The sequence below is a fragment of the Cornus florida genome, unplaced genomic scaffold, assembly GCF_030987335.1.
Source record: "Cornus florida cultivar Cherokee Brave unplaced genomic scaffold, ASM3098733v1 CherokeeBrave_3.0.0_Hap2_Chr07, whole genome shotgun sequence".
Lineage (NCBI taxonomy): Eukaryota > Viridiplantae > Streptophyta > Magnoliopsida > Cornales > Cornaceae > Cornus > Cornus florida.
This window is the reverse complement of record NW_026775577.1, coordinates 34,493,647-34,509,858: the sequence shown is the minus strand read 5'-3', so window position 1 is coordinate 34,509,858 and position 16,212 is coordinate 34,493,647.

The window sequence follows — 16,212 nt, the reverse complement described above, 5'->3', positions numbered from 1 at the left end:
CACTCCTTGGGAAATTTTGGTCCTCATATTTGGATTAAGAAAAAATTTAATTTCTATTTCTACAACACACCTACCCTCTATCAATTCAAACTTTTTATCGACTCTCACCAAGTTTTAGATCAATTGAACAATAAACATCGTCACTTATTATTTGCTGTAATACAAATGCATCAAGTCTGTCACTAGTAGAATTCCAGCCAGTAGAAATTAACCTACCATTCCGTATTTTGTATTGACTGATACAAAAGGTTACTGGATTAATTGATCAAACATGTATCCTGATCCATTAGCTGCCACACGGAAATGTTCTGTACAGGTTTAGCTAGTGACTGCTTGCAAGCAAGAAACGGGTGGCATTGTTGGCCGAGACTTTGATTCAGAATGTAAGCAAACAAATGCCAATGTAACAGCTAGAACAGCATCCCGTGCAAGATTCCACATGCTGGAGCTTGGAGGCATGCATCTAACACATCAATTAGCATTATATTTTGAGTAGACGCTAATGCCAGTGATTGGAGAAGTTTTTCCGGATGCCTTCCTATGAGTGTTTTTAATGCCACAATCCCAAAGTTATAAACATCGAATTTTTCATTCATGACCATGTTGTAGGCAAGTTCTATAAAAACAATAAAGATAATTAATCAATTCATAGAATTTTGGGATGCTCACCTCAAAAGGTAATAAAGAGACATTACTAATCATACCCGTAGTAGTAGTAGTTGTTTTTTATTTTTATTTTTATATATATATATTTTTTTTGTGGGTGGGTGGGGGGTGTTTAATGAAAAAAATGTTGAAATTGCATATAAAAAGAATAGTTCATCTGGTGCAACATATCCATAACTGCCTGCAAGTAAATTTCGCTTTGACGAATCAGGATGCAGTCGTCTAGCTCTGCCAAAATCAGAAACAAACGCCTCCAATTCTGAGTTCAACAGGATGATGCTTCTTGATATGTCTCGGTGAACAATTGGTGGATTGCAATTGTTATGCATATAAGGCAAAGCATGTGCAATGCCTTTAATGGCGTTCACCCTCCTAATCCAATTACTTGTAAATCAAGAACATGCAACAAGTGCATAAACAGAATCCATAAAGATTGACAATGTTCTGATGCCTTTGTTAATATTCGCACCTCATTATTAAAACTCTTGTCGAAAGCTGGTTCCTCGGCTTCTAACTTGTGAAGTTTCTTAAAGGTAACAACTTTGCCACTCGGTGCCTTGTAAACACTGTCATAACCACCAATCTCTCTATGCAGTATCTAATGTCAAAGTCATCTGTTGCTTTAATTATATCTTCATATACAATATGTCAATCATAATTCCACATTGTGAACAAATTTCTGTTCCGTATTGCCCTTTCTTCGGATCGAGTATCTTTCCTTACCTTCTTACGACAGAAGAAAATAGCTGCAAGGATTAAAAAGCCAACGGAAATGATGACAAGCAAAATGATGGCACTGTTGGGATTTATATGCCCTGGCATAGCAAATTCTGATCTGGATTATAGTAACATATGTTTATGACGTTTCTGAAATATTTATACTTTATACAATTGGTGAATTCAATGTATTATGTTTCGATTCATTATAGAATTGATAGTGTCCACTTGATTACAAGAGATATTTATATATGTATGTGATGACGATCAATACATGAATATAAATAATAATCATAAATTATTCATAGTCGGTAATTATAGATAGACTCATAATTAATTAAGACTTAAACTGAATCCGCGCTAGATTGAGATATATTGCGAGAGCCGTCGTATGCAATTGCTCCCTATCACCGTCATAGCATTTGATTCTTAAGTATGAGAAAAGTATAAATTTTTTTATTAATTAATAATTACTTTGATTTGCTTGGCGGATACTTCAGGATCCTTAGACCGACACTTTGGGTAGTTATGTAATTAATAGTTAAAGAGTTATATTTTCAATATTTGCATCATTACTACTTGTATTTATTTTATATTGATTATGGTTGATCACAAAGTAAATTCGAAGGCCTTCGTGTGTTTTTAGACAAAATGGTTTATTATATATTTATTTATTTAAATTATTATTTTTGTCAAACAAATGTTTTATTATGATTAAGTCAGAAATAATCAATGGTACCTAAATAAATATATTAATTAAGTAATATGATTGATGACTTTATTTATCCGATAACTAATTATGCATAGATGGGTCAAAGTGTAACATTGACTTAGAGGTTATTTATTATTTAATTGGAGTTCAATTAATTTCTTTTAGTTGAGTAGAAATTAATTTATGAATTAATTGAATTGAGTCCATGGACCAGGCCAATTATTAATTCATTGTAGCCAATAAAATAATAAGCCCAAAGAATTCTCACTCATAGCCCAATTTGATATTGGAATCCTATTAGTCTTGAGACATGTGAATTAGAGATTGAGAAGGATTTATTATTTCTTTTTCTTTATCTTTATATTGCCTATATATGTACATGGTTTATGTATATTTTAGGGGTGATTTTTGGAAGAAAAAAAAAGGAATCTATTTTCTTTCTCTAGAAAATTAGGGTTAATGTTCTCATCTAATGGAGGCTCCCATAAACCTAATTTTCCAAGGTCATTCATGGAGGCTTATGAGTGATTCCTAAAGGCAAAACAATTACCAAGAAGATGGAGATCCAAGGAGAAGGCATCTTACTAAGGGATCTACAACAAGTGAGAACATTCACTTTAGAGTAAAGATTTAAAGGTTTACTCAGACCTTTGATGTAAGTATTGAATTCATTAATTGAATGATATATCATATTTTATTTTTGCATAAAATTTGTTTCTATGTGATGAATCAAGATCTATGAATTAAAATCCCTAGAAAAGTTTTTAAAACTTGCACGTTTCCCAACAGTGGTATCAAAGCATGGTTTGATTCATTACTAGAGATTATGTTTTTATTAAAATTCATCATTCATGGATCCAATTTTGATATGCATATATTTATTTATTGATGTATGTTGATGTATGAATTAATATATTGATATATATATTGATACATGATGATGTATGTATAATTGTGAATGGATGATAATGTGTGTTTGGGCCATGGATGAAGCTTATAGGTCAATTAAATGTAATTTTATCTTTGGATAAATGTAATTAAGGCTTTGATTTAATCATTTGAAAGTTCAATGATGTAATTTAATTTTTTCCATTGTATTTCAAATTGTAAATTTATTTAAAGCCATGTAATCTTCATCAAATGATGCTATGAAGCTTCAAGAAGGTCCAAGATGGTTGAATTAGGCTTCAAGAATTTTCTGGGATTTTTTAGAATTTTTCTGGAATTTTTAGGGCCTAAATTTAATTTTTGGAAATTTTTATTAATTTTTCTGGAATTATCGGCGGTTTTTCGGTGACTGGAGGCTCGCCGGCGACGAGAGGGATTGCCAGAAGTTGTCTAGGAATCAGGTGTGGCGCGGTATAAATTCATATCAAGCACCTGCACCAAAAACCCTTGGATCTTAGATGGAGGCTAGAAATTATCCAGTGTAGCAGCGCCCATGGTGCACTGAAGAGGCTACCTAATTCATAAGCGTGTGACCTACACGCGCCAAGGCTGGTTGCTGGCAGCAAAAATTGGCATGTTGAGCATTCCGGCGCGTGAGGAACACGCGCCGGACAAAGGCCAAGGATCCAGGCACGTGCAGGCACATGACACGCGCCTGCTTCCAACCACAGTGCGTTCCACGCGCAGCTCACTCCCACATGCTCGTGGGAGCGCGTGAAAGGCCCTGCCAACTCCCTCCAGCGTGTGCAAGCGCGTGGGAGCGCGTGACACGCACTGGGAAATTTCCAAGGCGCGTGGTAGTGCGTGGATGACCTTCCGGGTGCGTCCAAAACGCTATTTTGCTTCTTCAGGCTCATATTTTCATCATGCGGATGTTTGCAAGCCAATGGAGGACCCTTGCGCAATACTTAGAGCAATTAAATATTAAAAGCTAAGTCCATTAGCCATTTTTATTTGCTTTATTTGTTATTTATTTATTTATGTGATGTATGAAATGCATAGAATAGATAATTGTTAATTAATTATTATTCATACATTGCATCCATGATATTTTATTAAATGACTTGATTTATATTAATTAAATTATGAAAATTAATTAGATTTGATTACTAATTAATTTGAGGGCACTTATTAGGAAACGAAAAATTATTTTTGTAAATTATTTTTTAAATGTGCTTCAAATTAAAGATTAGTGAATCATTTAAAAGTCCAAATATTTTCTAAATTTAATTGGATTAAGATCAATGCGTTTTGCATGCATTATATCATGTAAATAAATAAATTTAAAACCCTAATTATGAATGATTAAAAATTGAGTGGGAGCGGGGATTTTTATACATCGCCCCAGCCTTCGTTATTAAAACCATTGTAATTAGATCTTCAAAAATAGGGCCCCACGCATGATTTGAAGAGTCTTAATATTACAAGAATGGTTGTCTCATGAAAAAATATATATATATATATATATTAAATATTTATTGTAATTAGATCTTTAAAAATAAGGTACTACGCATGATTTAAAGAGTCTAAATTATAACGACAAGATATTTAATGTTTTATTTTTCATTACAGTATTAATAACGTTATACATTCAATCTAAAATCAATAGTGTTAACTCCCTAACGGAGTGGTCTACACTAGGTGATTTTAGAAAGGCTAAACATAATCAGGAATCATTTCATATAGATACACAAGGCATTGTCTTAAGAGATATGGAGATGATGGGATTTGCCCGCCTATAGTAATAATGAACTTCGCCAACCGAATAAGTTATTGGCGTATTGGTTATCCGATTTTTCATGCAGTGGTTAAGGAACCCACATACTATTTTAATGTAAGTGTTCATCTAATAGCAAATGAATCTCAACAATAATAATAATGAACCCCTCCAACAGGATAAGTTATTGACATATTGATTTGGTGATTTATTATGCTACGAAATTGAGGGACCCGCATTAATTAAAAGGGATTGTTTACCAATAATGATAATGATCTCTTATTCTATTGAGATTTATTATATTATGTGGTTAACAAACTCATTTTAATTTTAAATATGTATGATAGTATTAATAATTCACCTTGCATATTGTATGAATGTATTTATATTCAGATTAATTATGTCTAATCCATTTTATCTGCTTGCTTACATATTCAATGTATTTGGATCTCATTTATATTAACTGGAAAAGGAATTTAGATATTTTATTCACAACGTAAGGGTACAAATGTATTTAATACTACTATACCTAATTCATTTACTTTAAGACACCCAATGAGATGTTTTAGTGAGATTAGATAGAGGATATGTCTAAATACTATGTCAGACTTGAATACTATTAAGATAGCCTAATGAGCTCCAGTATGAGATCGTATTTTAAAAATGATTGTTTATTATTTAAAAATTGAACTGGAGGCCAATAGGGCTGACTTGAATGGTAAGTTTCAAATTGACATGATTATTACCTTGTTACCAAATTCATTCGGCTCTTTCAAAGTAAACTAAATAAGGAATCAGTTTGAGTTCACACTCGTTGATATTCTTATAAAATTGGTAACAGATGAAGGAATAATCAAGAGTATGGGTGTTCCTATTAATCTAACCTAGTCTATACCATCTTCTTCTAGGCCCAAGTGGACGGGCAAAGAAAAGAAGAAGGATGATAATAGGACTAGGCTAGCACCAAAACATGGGTATCCAAAAGGTTAAAGGGAATAAGGCAGTGTATGTTGAGGGCGAAGGAAACTATTTCTTTTGCCACTAACTAAAACACTAAAGGACGAATTGTCTAAGCAATGACGTGGCATAGGAAAATGTATATTTAATCATTGAGCCATGTTATGTGATTGTATCTATTAATCCTGATGGATAGATTCTGGAGCCACTAAACATGTTTGCAATTCGTTGCAAGGATTTCAGGAATCCAGAAGTCTCGATGATATGGATATATATTTGTCTTTTAACCTGATGCCAAGGTTGTAGCAAAGTCAGTGGGAGTATTACATTTGAAATTAGAGAGTATGAGGATATTAGTATTAGAGAAGTGTCTTTATGCACAGAAGTTAGACGCAATCTAAATCTTGTTTCACTTGTGGTTTATAAAACTGGATTGTTATTCTGTAAAATTGGTTTTATAAAATTGAATAGATATGTGATTGCTTCTGGTGCATTGATAGATGGTTAATATACTATAATCACAAACTCTTAGGATTTGCAGGATGTAGAAACTAATGTTGCATCTTCTAGATTGAATGTTAAGAGAAAATTTGTTATTCCTGACTCATTATATTTTTAGTGTCTATTTTTGGGTTGTGATCAGCCAAAATGAGATTCAAAGATTGGTCAAAGAAGGTTTATAACCTAGTAAGGCAAGGGAGCCTAAACCAACTTGTGAATCCTATTTTGAAGGATAGATAACTCTAAGGGCTTAATCAGCCAAATGAAATAGACATAAAGAACGATTAGAGTCGGTACACACAGACACGTGTGGTCTTAGGAACATCCAAGCAAGATTACTTACGTTTTGGATAAATTTATCTGATGCGACACAAGTCTTAAATTTTTGATATATTCCTAAAGTGTCAAGACTGATGTGGAGCACAGATTAGGTAAACTTATCAATACACTTCGATCTGATCGTGGATATGAGTATTTCTTGGAAAAGTGCAAAGACTATATGGTCAATGAGGGTGTTATGTACCAGTTTTCCGCAATTGACGCTAAATGGATTTAGGTGTCAAATAGGAATAACAGAATTCCACTTAACATGGTTAGATCTATGATCAGCTATGCCACATTATCTCTTTCATTTAAGTGTTTAGCGTTAATGATATCGATGTGCATTATAAACTGCATTCCATCTTAGTCTGTTTCCAGGATATCGTTGAGCTGTGTTTTTGACTAAATCTTAGTTTGAATCATATGCACATATGGGGTAGTGTTGCACATGTGCGCTTGATATGGACAAGTAAGTTGGAAACAAAATATATGCATGATAGATTTGATAGCTACTCTAAAGGCACTAAGATGGATTATTTTATTATCTCAATGGTAAAAGTTGATTGTTACACTCACTGTTTATCTATAGTAGGATCATATTATGAATCACATACCTAGTAGTATAATGTTAGAGAATATGGTATAAGTACCAGATGTACCACAGGTGAACACACTTATTATAGAAATTAAGAATAATATATGAATTTCTTATTGATGCGTCAGCATCATCTAGTACACAGATTCCTGGATCGGTACATTATTGTAGTGGGAGGATTATCATCCAATCTAACAGAATCATGTTTTTAGGTGAGACCTTTATGGACATCCCTGGTAAACATGAGTTAGACCCAGTGAGCTACACGGAAGCGTGAACCGATATGGATACAGATCGTTTTGGCAAGTTGCTATGAAATCAGAGTTGGAATCTATGTATTCTATTAAAATCTGGGATCTTGTAGAACTTTCTAGTAGGTTGATACCTATGGAAGGCAAGTTAATCTACAAAAGGATACCAGAAGATTTCTTAGTGAATAAATCATAAGTGTACAAGGGAATGTCATTATTTTTCTAATTCTATATATATTGATGACATCTTACTTATTTAGTATGATATGAAAAGTTTTGTCATCAGTAAAGAGGTAGTTGTTTAATTATTTTGAAAAGAATGATTTTCAAGATGTAAGCTATATTCCTAGGATCAAGCTTTTGTAAGATCAGGTTAAAAGGAAAATAGGCTTATCTTAATAATCCTACATTGATAAAGTTTTGACCAGGTTTGGTATGCAAAACTCAAAGAATGAGTTATTATGTTATTGACATGGATTACTCTCTCTAGTAAGTAGTTTTCCAAGACTATCAGAGGAGGTTGAGCAAATGAGACTGGAACAATATGCTTCGGCATATGGGAGTTGATGAGCGCTGAAAAGTGCGTATTTAAACCCCTTAAGCTTAGGCATTCTAGTACATTTATCTATCTTATTTTACCATTTTAGATTGATTTCGTGTTATTTCCATTTTCAGGCACTTATCCCGAAAATAAGCTAACTCAGCTAAATAAGAGCAGAAATGAAGCAATTCTGGGATGAATCAAAGAAAGGAGCCAAGTGGAAGCAAAAGGAAGCAAAAGGTGGAATTCAACATCTTCGATCGATCTCAAATCAAAGTTCGATCGATCCAACATGATCGATCTCAGCACTTCAAGATGGATTAGAGCCATGATGACATTTTCAGAGATCTCAAAAGTTCGATCGATCCAACATCATTCTTCGATCAATCGAACTACCTTGTCCTTATCCAAATGATTGATATTATCCAGTTGTACCACCTTACCAACCACTTTTGTCCTTTTCTCAAAAATATCTTCGAAATATCTCAGATTTGTTTTTATCCAAAAAGGCGCCGCCATTGAGGATCGATCCAACTTCAGTTCGATAAATCTCAGCTATGTTCGATCGATCCAAGTCCAAGGTCCGATCGATTGAACTTCCTCCAATGCGAAAAAGTTAAATTTCCAGCTCATTGAAAGTTGTCCTTATCCAATCATTGGGGAATATTTTGTGCATGACCCCAGCTCATTTTGTGTGTCACTTGACCTACCTATATATAGAATATGATACACTTTTTGAAAAAGATCCATCTATCACAATAGAGGCTATTCTTAGGGGGGAAGAAAGGAGGAGAAGGTTAGAGACACAAGCTTGGGAGCTCTTCATCAACCAATGAGTAGATTTCTTCCATGGAGTTTACCCCTAAGGGTTAGAGAAGCATTACCATGAGTGGCTAGACATCCTCTTGGGGCTAGAGTTAGCCCCAAGCATACTTTCTACATCTTGATTTTGTGTATTATTGAAGGATTAGTGTTGTAATACATGTTTTGGCACTTATATATATATAGATCTTGTTTATTCAATGATTTATGTGGTTTAATGCTTCCAATTGATCATTTCATTCTATCCATATGTCTATGTATACTAGAATAGATGTTCATGTGTTTGTCTCTATTTCTTGTGTTATTGATGCATGTCTATGTGTATTAATGCCATAAATCTAGAAATTGTCAAAATATAGTGCTTAATGGAATGCTCTGGTAATTTTCTTGATGGTTCATGCTCATTTCTTGATGGATTGTGCCTCTCCCTTAGCTTAATTAGTTTAATTTCATGTCATTAGCTTAATTGTAGTGTAGTGGTAGTATAGTTGTTAGATGGGAGGACAATCCATGCTTGTTGTTTGATGTTCCATACTTTTGAATGCAAGTAGCATATGTCTCTAACCTTGTGGTGTATTTGGCTTGTGAGCTTAATGAAATGATTAATGACTTGCTAGATATATTGTATTTTTCATATGCTACTTAGACAATATATACTTAATTGTTAGATATATTGTGCTTTTCACATGTTGCTTAGACAATATATACTTAATTGGTCATCCTTACTAATTGAATCAACCAAACACACACACACACATCAATATTGCAACACACATTTCCCTCATTAGTCACTTGTTAGGGGTGTAGAAAAGTATTGTTTGGTGGTGACCTCTAAACCCCAAGATCTTTCTCTCTTATTTACTCTTTATTGCATTCAATTATTTAGTTTAATTTGTTCTCTAGTTTAATCAACCAACCAACTATTTGTTTGATCACTCGACCTACTAACCCTAATTGTGATTCCACAACCAAATTCGACTCCAATCCCTTGGGACAATCCCTACTTGCCCTAACTATATTTTTAATGAAGGTAGTAGTGGCTTTTATAAATGTAAAACTTGGCCCTCGCCTTAATGCACACTCTTAAGCTTATGGTGGGACGGCAACACCAACAGGAGTCTCATATATGTCATGGTCTATACCAAACAGGACATCCACTACATTGTAGGGATAGTCAGTGGATATCAATCCAATCCCAGACTTGATAACTGGTCTATTGTGAAAAATATCATAAAGTACCTTAGGAGAACCAATGATCTCATACTCATTTATGGATGTGATGATGTGGTTTCAGTCAGGTATGATAGTTCTGTTTTCCAATCAGAAGTAGATACCATGAGGTTCATGACTTAATGTATGTTTATTCAATGGAGGGGAAATCAATTAGTAGATGTTAAGCAGATTTCAACTGCTAACTCAAACATGAAGGTGGAGTACATTGCAGCCATAAAGGCAGCAAAGAAAGCCTTTTGGTTTGATCTCACTGATTTAAAGGTTGTGGAGCTTACTAGCCTGCCTATCGAGCTATATTGTGACAATAGTGCAAAAGTAGTCCAAACAAATAACCCAAGGTTCCATAGAGGAACAAGGTACACTGAGAGGAAGTATCATGTTCTACATGATATTGTCCAGCAAGAAAATGTACTTGTGGCTAGAACATTGCATTTCAACACAACTTTGTTGATCCATTAACAAAGGTGTCATTGATAAATAATTTTGATCGTCATCTGGATAATATTGGAGTTAGATGCAATTTGAATTGGCTATGAGGGCAAGTGGGAGCTGTTGGAATTTATATGCCCAGGCATAGCAAATTCTGATCTAGATTATAGTGACATATGTTCCTGACGTTTCTGAAATATTTATACTTTATACAATTGGTGAATTCAATGTATTATGTTTCGATTCATTATAAAATTGATAGTGTCCACTTGATTACAAGAGATATTTATATATGTATGTGATAGCGATCAATACATGAATATAAATAGTAATTATAAATTGTTCATAGTCGGTAATTATGGATGGACTCATAATTAATTAAGACTTGAACTGGATCCGCGCTAGGTTGAGATATATTGCGAGAACCGTTGTATGCAATTGCTTCCTATCATCGTCATGGCATTTGACTCTTAAGATGAGAAAAGTATAAACTCTTTTATTAATTAATAATTACTTTGATTTGTTCAGCGGATACTTCGGGATCCTTAGACTGACATGGGTAGTTATGTAATTAATAATTAGAGGGTTATATTTTCAATATTTTCATCATTGCTACTGGTATTTATTTTGTATTGATTATGGTTGATCACAAAGTAAATTCGAAGGCCTTCGTGTGTTTTTAGAAAAAATGGTTTATTATATATTTATTTATTTAAATTATTATTTTTGTAAAACAATTATTTTATTGTGATCGAATCAGAAATAATCAATGGTACTAAAATAAATATATTAATTAAGTAGTCGAATTGATGGCTTTATTTATCCGATAACTAATTATGCATAGAGGGGTCAAAGTGCAACATTGACTTAGAGATTATTTATTATTTAATTGGAGTTCAATTAATTTCTTTTAGTGGAGTAGAAATTAATTTATGAATTAATTGAATTGGGTCCATAGACCGAGCCAATTATTAATTCATTGTAGCCAATAAAATAATAAGTCCAAATGATTCTCACTCATAGCCCAACTTGATATTGAAATCCTATTAGTTTTGAGACATGTGAATTAGAGATTGAGAAGAATTTATTGTTTCCTTTTGTTTATCTTTATGTTGCCTATATATGTACATGGTCTATGTATATTTTAGGGGTGATTTTTAGAAGAAAAAAAAAAGGAATCTATTTTCTCTCTCTAGAAAATTAGGGTTGATGTTCTCTTCTAATGGAGGCTCCCACAAGCCTAGTTTTCCAAGGTCATTCATGGAGGTTTATGAGTGATTCCTAAAGGCAAAACAATTACCAAAAAGATGGAGATCCAAGGAGAAGATATCTTGCTAAGGGATTTACAACAAGTGAGAACATTCACTTTAGAGGAAAGATTTAAAGGTTTACTTAGATCTTTGATGTAAGTATTCAATCCCTTAATTGAATGATACATCATATTTTATTTTTGCATAAAATTTGTCTCTATGTGATGAATCAAGATTCATGAATCAAAATCCCTAAAAAAGTTTTTAAAACTTGCATGTTTCCCAATAGGCACAACCTTTATAAGGAGGGAAACCTTTGACTTAACCACGTAAACCTTTATTTCCCCTTAATTCCTGCAATGGATTGTTTTGAACTTGAAGAACTTGAGGGATTTCTTCCTTCCAAAGCATTGTATGACAAGTCCATGGTCCACCATTCAGCACAACTAATTGAACTGAGAATAGTGCCTGAGAAATTATTGTGAGAGAGATCCAAGTAATTTAACGCAAAAGTTTGTGGAATAGTTATCGTTCCACTGATAAAGTTACAACTGAGATTCAGATAGCGCATCATATAAAGATGATTAATCTCTACTGGAATACTTTCGGACAATAAATTATTACTCATTCTGAAGTGCTCTAAACACCGACAATTCCCGAGTTTTTTTGGGATGGTGATATAATTGTGAGAAATGTCAAGCTTAACTACTTGGGTAAGGTTAGCCATGGAAAGAGGTAGTGTACGTGTAAGATTATTGTCAAAGAGTTGAAGGGAAGTAAGCTTCCCCATCCTTCCAATTTTTGAGGGGATAGAGCCGCTGATATCATTGAAATAAATGTCAAGCTCGAATAATTGGGTAAAGTTAGCTATGGAAAGAGGCAGCATTCCTGTAAGATGATTGTGAGAAAGTTGAAGATAATTGAGTTTCGACAACCTTCCGATTTCATACGGGTTGCTTCAATTGAGCTTGCAGTAGCTGAGATCGAGACTTACTAAGTTTGGAAAGGAAGACATGTTCAATTTCTCCAGCTCTCCCCCTAGGTAGAAACCAGAAAGTTGTATCGCAATGACATTTCCAAGCTCAATACAAGCTATGCCATAGCACTCGCAATGACTTGCAGTAGTGTTAACTGGAATATTAGTGTTCCGCCACCAATCAGTGCGGAGAAGAGCCTCTGCCTTTGCCTCTGGTGATGATGACTTTTCTGATAAAATAAAAGATGTTGCCATTAAGATAATATTAGCTGCTATCCATATTAAGTGTAGAATATTTGAAGGACATCATGCTTATTTGCACAGTGGATCAATGCATTTGGTGGTTGTATATACATAAGCATATATACTAGAGTGGGCAAAGGGACTCAAGTGAGAGAGTTCTTGTTTCCTCTTGATTAATTTCTGCCAAGTTTCCTGCTAAACTTCGTGACTATTGTAAATGATTCAAAGGTGCAATAATATTGGTCAAGCTTTTAATTGCTTTTGATTTTCGTGGCTATTGTCAATGATTGGAGAAGTTCTCCAGGATGCCTTCCCATGAGTGTTTCTAGTGCCACAACCCCATAGTTATAAACATCGCATTTCTCATTTACAACCATGGTGAAGGCGGTGAAAGCAAGTTCTATATCAGCAAAAAATATATATATATGTAAATTAAAAAATTACATGGTATGAAGTTCAAGAGCATGATTACTTTGTAAAACAGCAGAAGGTATTTCAAAAATCAAACATTAATACCATTTTATTGGACAAGAAAGAAGACAAATACGAGTAATTAATGGTATACCTGGAGCAACATATCCATAAGTGCCTGCCATTACTGTTTGATTCGACGAATCAGGATCTAGCATTCTAGCAATGCCAAAGTCAGAAACACAAGCACCCAGTTTTGAGTTCAAAAGAATGTTGCTGCTTGATATGTCACAGTGAATAACCACAGGGGAGCAATCATGATGCATGCAAGACAAAGCATTAGCAATGCCTTTCACCAGAGTCACCCTCTTAGTCCAATCCAATTCCATGGCTTCAACTTCATTTCTCAGGACTAAAAATAGGCTTCCCCGCTTCATGTACTCATAAACCAAGAACATGCGTCGCCTGTGTAGACAGAAACCGTAAAGCTTCAAAATGTTGAGATGCCGTATTTATGACAAAACTCGTGCCTCATTTCTGAAACTTTTATCGCAAGTTGGCTCCTCACCTTCCAAACGATGAAGTTGCTTCAATGCAACTACTTTGCCAGTAGGCAGCTGTGCTTTGTAAACAGTCCCATAGCCTCCAGTTCCAATGCAGTACCTGATGTCAAAGTCCTCAGTTGCTTCAATGATGTCCTCGTGTGCAATTGTTCCATCATAATTCCATGTTGAGAATATATCTCCACGCTTTGCTAGTGGTTGTTGATCGGCTAGGTTTTCTTCAGCTTAAGTCGAGAATAGTACCAAGATCCTAGAATTAAGGTGGTGAGAAGAATTGTGACTGAAAGAGAAATTGCGATATGGTGCACGAATTTGTTTCTTCTCTTGGGAGGAGAAAGAAGAGAAGGAGAAGTAAGAGAGCAAGAAGGAATGGGTCCGCTCAGCTTGTTCGGGAGAGGTCTAAATATTCCAGGTTGGACCAATTTATGATGTTAGATGGACTGGGTCTAAATACCGAGAAATTCTTATATAGTTCTCGTCCATTAACACTTGGTGAACCAGTTAAATACAGACTCTCAACATATTATGATTTCACTCTCTTCTTTTCAACCAATAATACAAGAGTCTTTTGAAAAAATGGTCCTACAGGAGTGTATTAATAAATTACAAGGTTTTATGAGTAAAAAAATTTCATTAAATTAGTCCATCAAGTATTACATAAATCAGAACTATTTAATAATTTCTCATAAATACTGGAATTTGGATACTGCTATGCTTGGTTTAACGAAAGTGGATCACATTATGGGCAAGGGAAAGAGATACCAAGTTGGTTACCGGTCCCCAGTATGCGTTTCTTTTATGCCAACCTGTTTTAACTTCACTAACTTAAATTTGGAATTTCGAAAATAGTTTGAAATTGAGGATTAATGAATGATGTTCGTTTATTGATTATAGATGGGCGACTTTGACATTTTGTTATTAGAATAAAAAAGTGTTTTTGTCCGAAGAGCTATCAAAAAAGTGTTTTTAATGATAGCTTATATAAAGTACTTTTCACAGTAAAAATATTTTTTACTATGTTTGCTAATAATATTTTCTAAAACACTTTTGTGATTAAGTTTACAATAATGTCCTTTACTAAAATGTTACAATATTTGACAATAACAACTGTATAAAAAAAGTGGTGAAATTATCTTTAAAAAAAAAATAAAAATGAATAATATTGTCCAAAGAAAAACAATTACTTAAAATATAAAACCTCTTATCATAACGAAATTTTGAAAGTTATAAATTTGAACTTTGATTCAAAAGTTCTATTGAACTAAAATTGGTAACTGTATTTTTAATGGTTATTAAATACATTGAAACATATATTTTTAAAAATAAAAAATAAAAATACTTTTAAGCATTTGAAAAGCAATCCAAACAGGTATCAGTTTTATCACTTCATAAAACTGAATTCCTTACAGTGTTGACCACTGAAACTTTCTTGAAAGAAATTGTGTTGACGAAACTTTCTTGTCTTGATATATTCATGAATTTCTTGCAGTATTAACTGACTGTCAAATTTTTTTTTTTTACCGATGGAATGAAGTTATTTAGTAAGCATTAACCTCTTAATACAATAAAAAGAATATAATAATAATAAACTAATAATGAGTTATATGTTAAGCATGATCAATTTTCTTATAATAAGGAAAATAAGGTTACACCTAATTTGATAAGTATTAACCTTGCAAACTAATGAAAATAAAATAGTACTAGTAAACTAATAATTAGATATTTCAAAACTAGTAAAGAAACAGTATACTACATTAAAAAATAATAATAATAATAAAAAAAAAAAATCAAGGCTAGTGACACTAGTGTACTACTATTATTGATTATTAATGTACTAACAACTTATCCAAATAAAAAGAAGTAATTGTATTAAAAATGAAGAGAACTCAACCCTTAAAATTCAAACAAGGATAAAAAAAAATTTCATTTAAAAGAATTAGTTAGTTGGATTACCAATTCTAAAAACTGATTAAAAAAAAAAAAATTATAATTTTCTTTAAGAAATAAAATTTTCAAAGGATTAGTATATAATTTAGATTTAAAAAATAAACAAAAAATATTACATATATAATGTGTAAATTATAATTATGTTCTGAGTTGAGTTCCTTCAACCAAAGTTAAGTTCGAATTGAGGTTTTACAATTAGAGCAATAGGGTAAAATTTGTTTCTAAATATTATATGAAAAACCGTTTGTGTGTAACTTAAAAAATTAAAGAAATAAAAAGAGAATATATTTCCTAATTTTCTAAAAATTATTTTCTATTTTGATTATTATTATCTTCATCAAACAATCCAATATTATCTGTCATTTTGACTGAGCAAAGACAAATAAAGAATGACGTTTAAATCGACTTTTTT